Below are 6288 nucleotides of genomic sequence, written 5' to 3' on the forward strand. Positions count from 1 at the left end.
GATCGGCCACTATTCTATACTTTGTTTTCCATCATCCAGTTTACAAGCACAAGTGCCTTATCTCAGCAGTGCCTTGAAAAAGTATTCATACCCCTTGAAACATTACAACCAAAAACATAAATGGATTTTATTTGATAGACCAACACAAAGTGGCACATAATTGTGAAGTGGAAGGAAAATGATAAATGATTTTTTTTTTTTTTTTTTAATACAAATATGTGAAAAGTGTGGCATGCATTTGTATTTGGCCTTTTTACCCTGATACACCTACCTAGTAAATAGAGCCCTGAGGTCTTAACAGAACAGTTGTATTTATACTGACAATAAATTACACACAGGTGGACTCTATTTACTAGGTAGGTGTATCAGGGTAAAAAGGCCAAATACAAATGCATGCCACACTTTTCACATATTTGTATTAAATGGTTTTCCATTTTTTTTTTTTTTAATACAAATATGTGAAAAGTGTGGCATGCATTTGTATTTGGCCTTTTTACCCTGATACACCTACCTAGTAAATAGAGCCCTGAGGTCTTAACAGAACAGTTGTATTTATACTGACAATAAATTACACACAGGTGGACTCTATTTACTAGGTAGGTGTATCAGGGTAAAAAGGCCAAATACAAATGCATGCCACACTTTTCACATATTTGTATTAAATGGTTTTCCATTTTTTTTTTTTTTAATACAAATATGTGAAAAGTGTGGCATGCATTTGTATTTGGCCTTTTTACCCTGATACACCTACCTAGTAAATAGAGCCCTGAGGTCTTAACAGAACAGTTGTATTTATACTGACAATAAATTACACACAGGTGGACTCTATTTACTAGGTAGGTGTATCAGGGTAAAAAGGCCAAATACAAATGCATGCCACACTTTTCACATATTTGTATTAAAAAAAAAAAAAAAAAAAAAATGGAAAACCATTTATCATTTTCCTTCCACTTCACAATTATGTGACACTTTGTGTTGGTCTACCACATAAAATCCCAAATAAAACACATTTACGTTTCTGGTTGTAACAAGACAAAATGTGTAAAATATCAGGGGGTATGAATACTTTTTCAAAGCACTGTAATCTATGCGAGTGCTTTCCTTCCAGTATGAAGGATAGAAATGTGGTAGGATGTCTACTTGAGATCACATTTCCCACTCAAAATTCTTACAGCCAACCATTACTGAGCACTTCACTTTTGTTGAGAACAGGCGTTCGCTCTTTAATTATTAAAACAGGCTATTGTGCTCCTGGTCAGATTTTTTTGATCACGGATAAGTGGTTGGCCCTGCATTTACCATAATAATTGGCCCTTTAACTTGTATGTGAACCTTAAACATTGACTTATTTGGTCCCTGCTTGATAAGTAAAAAAACAAATATTGTGAGCTGATAAACTGCTGTATTGTTATCAATAACATTGTTCTCAGCTATCGTTGAGGGTGAGTGTTGTCATCCTGGATACGGAAGTGCGATACTGGCAGGGTGATAAGCTAAAAGGAGGAAATTAGTAGGGTTGTCCCGATACCATTTTTTTAGGACCGAGTACAAGTACCGATACTTTTTTTCATGTATTTGCCGATACCGAATACCGATACTTTGTTTTAAATGTGTCCCCAAATGCAGCCATGTCCCCCCACATATATACAGCCATGTCCCCCATACCTAGATGATGCCGCGTTAATCAGCGCCGCGCCGCGTATAGACACTCCCCCTTGCTCGGGATTGGACAGATCACCCGTCCAATCCCGAGCAAGGGGGAGTGTCTATACGCGGCGGGGAACACAGCTATTCAAACGAAAGCTGTAATGTTCCCCTCACGCAGATAAACGCAGCGGGGGGGGGGGGACAAGTATTTGGCCAGGCATCAGGGGCATTTGAGGGAGTACAAGTACTCCCGCAAATACTCGGTACCGAGACAACCCTAGAAATTAGCATGGGGGGGGGGGGAATGTATACAGCCACTAGGACTGGTAAGCTGCAATTGGATATATTTGGGGGGGGGGGGGGGGGTAAAGTGGTTGCAAACCATTGCATATACCCTAAAGCAGGGATCCTCAAACTACGGCCCTCCAGCTGTTGCGGAACTACACATCCCATGAGGCATTGTAAAACTCTGACATTCACAGACATGACTAGGCATGATGGGAATTGTAGTTCCTGAACAACTGGAGGGCCGTAGTTTGAAGACCCATGCCCTAAAGTGACTGGCCTCATGTGATACTCAGAGATGAAACAAATTCTCCTACATAGGTTGTACTTGTCTATCTGTAGCCTTCTCTAGGTATGTTCTAAGTGCTGAATTATATAGCTGGTCTAAGAGTTCAGAAAGAAGGTGGTGGAGAATTAAATTCACACTCTGCAGAGCACAGTAAGGAGAGCTCTATGTGCTGATTGGAGGGAAGGGACACACCCCCACCACAAAGCAACTGCGCTGAGGCTGTCAATCAGCTGGAGCTCCCTCCCCTGTCACTATTGTTCTCTTGGTGTCAGGAAAACTTTGTATTCATGCTGATAGCAGAGAAATTAAGTAACAGACAAAGGTGACACTTAGGGGGTTATTTACGAAAGGCAAATCCACTTTGCACTACAAGTGCAAAGCACACTTAGAAGTGCAGTCACTGTAAATCTAAGGGGAAGATCTGAAACAAGGGGAAGTTCTGCTGATTTTATTATCCAGTCATGTGAAAGCTAAAATGCTGTTTTCTATTGTCCTTGCATGTCCCCCTCGGATCTACAGCGACTGCACTTTCAGTGCAATTTCAAGTGCACTTTGCACTTGTAGTGCAAAGTGGATTTGCCTTTTGTAAATAACCCCCTTAGTACTCTTAATTGAGACACGTACACACCATAGAGGGATATTCTTTGTTCATATTTCATGTCTGAGGTTTACAGATGTACAGTGCTCTTTACATGGACATCACCATCACTTCAAGCCCCTTTTGCAGGTATAGCCATGTAAAACATTAAAAATAAGTGCCCATACTGTTTAAATCTAGAAATAAATACACTATTCTACCCTTCTTTCAGTTGCTTTTAATTTTTAGGCCCCGCACCAAATTTGTGGAGGCCGGTCTGCTGTCAACTTAAAGATTTACTGCTGTTCAGGGCTTCAACAAAATGCCAGCCTTCGGCAAGAAGAAAACGTGAACAATGCTAGAGGCAATTTACACCACACATTCATTTTGGTAGCATAGCTATTAATGTGGAATGTATTCTTGCTAAAGAACATTCTTTTCAATAACTTGTTATGAGTAAAGTTCTGCTTTAAATTGCAAATATGCTGTTTTTTTTTCCCCAATACTTTTGAGTTACTGACCCTAATGAAGCCAGGGCCTCAAAACTGCATACTTGTGCTGAGACAGTGACTCCAGGAAGATGGAGGATCAGCATGCCTGCCAGGCAGAAGTCTCTTTCAGGTAAGTTCAGCAACGCCAGCTTATGTACTTCTATGTCTGGTTTCCTTTCGTTGTCTGCCCCCCAACAATTGGCTTATAAAAGAGGAGGAGTGCAGAAACTTTTACTAGTCAAAAATAAGAAGTGATATTAGGCAACTTGTGATTAGCAGATCACCTACTGAACTTTGAGATGTTTTAGTGAGATCATAAATAAGAGGGAGGAGATGATGGACAGCCGCACTCCAATAAAGTGTAAAAAATGGTGTCTTTTATTCCAGTAAAACTACAACAGCTATGAGTAAGCATCGGTTATCGATGTGAAACGCGTCAGCTGTGTTACCCCACTGCTTGCGTTTTTTTTTGCGGTTGTAGTTTTCGTTTTACTGGAATAAAAGGCACCATTTTTTACACTTTATTGGAGTGCGGCTGTCCATCATCTCCTCCCTCTTATTTATGCTTTGTGCATTGCCTGCACCCATTGGGTTTTGAACCATACTGCATTTGTCTGGAGCGGCGGTTTTCTTTCTCTTTCAGTGAGATCAGGCACATCTCCAGCTCCTTGTAGTGTATTCATTTATAGATCACTGTGGCTGGACAGGGGGAGCCCCACCGATTTGACAGCCGCTGCAGGGGAAAAGAACTCCCATATGCTGTCATTGGGGGGGGGGGGGGGGGTAAATACGTTACACCCTAAAAACAGGTGTAACAAGTTGTAAAAGGCAGCGTTGGCTTTTAGTTTCGTGCAGCTTACTCCCTTCTTAGATAAATTAGTATAGTGGCCGGAACTGCTTGTGAAAATATTGGCGGCTTCCAGCACTGCCCTTACCAAGTCTTCTTCAAAACAAAACGGGGCAACTGCACATCTTACCATAAGGAATGCCTTGTGCTGCTGTTCACCCCACCCCCCACTGAGCACCTTGGGGTTCAACAGTGTCAACCACATCAGAAAATTGTCAAATTACAAAAAAAATTCTCTTTATTTCATCCAATAATGTACCCCATAGAAGCAGTGTGACAAGGACATATCTTTGTCCCTTAAACCCTATGGGCCAGATTCAGAACGGAGATACGATGGCGTATCTCAGGATACGCCGTTGTATCTCTGAGTGTGCGTGGTCGTAACTATGCGACTGATTCGGAGAATCAGTTACGCATAGATTTCCCTAAGATCCGACCGGCGTAAGTGTCTTACACCGTCGTATCTTAGGCTGCATATTTACGCTGGCCGCTAGGTGGCGCTTCCGTATAGTTACGCGATCAATATGCTAATTAGGTATACATGCCGATTCAGAAACGTACGTACGGCGCATTTTTTTACGACGTTTACGTTAGGCTTTTTTGGGCGTAAAGTTACCCCTGCTATATGAGGCGTAGCTAATGTTAAGTTATGTCTTCGTCTCAAAATGTAGTTATGTCTTTGTCTCACTGTATAGAATAATTAAGTGGATAAAATAAAGGAAATTATTTTCTACTTATTTAACGCAAGACTCTTGTGAGGATTAGGCTGATGTGGTCTCATGACGGGATCACACCGCAGCAGGACAAGCAGTCTTCTTAGATGCACTATGAAAAGTCAGCTGGGTTTTGCTGTACTTTGATTTAGCACAGTTATTATATTCCCTGAATAGTGCAAAGAGTTTCTTTCATATAATCTGCAAGTTGGGCTGTAACCACTTAGGGACCGGCTCACGCATATTTACGTTGGCAGAATGGCACGGATAGGCAACTCAATGTAAATATACGTCAATTTAAATTTGCCAGCGTGTGGACTTGATGTCCGCTGGTGTTCCGTGATCATGTCACGGAGCGGCAGACCGGGGGGGGGGGGGGGATGCCTGTGTAAACAAGCATCTCCCCGTTCTGTCTAGTGACAGGACACTGATCATCTGCTACCTCTCGTGGAGAGCGGGGAGCAGTGATGTGTCACTCGTTGCCACGCCCCCTAACAGTTTGAATAACTCCCTAGGACACACTTAACCCCTTCCCTGCCAGTCACATTTATTTGACCACCTCTGCGGTTTTTATTTTTTGTGCTATGAACAAAAATAGAGGGACAATTTTGAAAAAAAAAAGCAATATTTTTAACTTTTTGCTATAATAAATTTACACGGTAATCAGTGCATTTTTTATAGCACTGATCGCTGTATAAATGTAAATGGTCCCAAAATAGCGGCAAAAATATCCGCCATAATGTCGCAGTCACGATAAAAATTGATGATCGCCGCCATTACTAGTAAAAAAATATATATATTAATAAAAATGCCATAAAACTATCCCCTATTTTGTAGACGTTATAACTTTTGCGCAAACCAATCAATAAATGCTTATTGCGTTGTTTTTTTACCAAAAATATGTAGAATACGTATCGGCCTAAACTGAGGAAAAAATTTGTTTTTTTAATATACTTTTTTTGGGGGATATTTATTATAGCAAAAAGTAAAACGTTTTTTTTTTCAAAATTGTCGCTCTATTATTGTTCATAGCACAAAAAATAAAAAACGCAGAGGTGATCAAATACCACGAAAAAAAAAGCTATTTGTGGTATAAAAAAAGGACGTCAATTTTGTTGTTTGCACGACCGCGCAATTGTCAGTTAAAGCAACGCAGTGCCGAATCGCAAAAAGTGCTCTGGTCTTTGGGCAGCCTAATGGTCCAGGGCTGAAGTGGTTAAAAAGATCCCCCCAATCAATGTACATTGTAAAACAATTGCAGATAAATGCAAAAAAAAAAAAAACACGAATATTTTAAAGGCTTACCTGCAGTGTTTTTTGCTTTCAATAAATTATTTTTTTATTTACTTACATCGTGCCTCTGAACTTGCTAGAAAATGTGGAGTTGTCCATACCCTAGCACTGTCCAATCCCTCATTACAAATCACAGTGCTCACTTT

The sequence above is a fragment of the Rana temporaria genome, chromosome 7 (assembly GCF_905171775.1).
Source record: "Rana temporaria chromosome 7, aRanTem1.1, whole genome shotgun sequence".
Taxonomy (NCBI): Eukaryota; Metazoa; Chordata; class Amphibia; order Anura; family Ranidae; genus Rana; species Rana temporaria.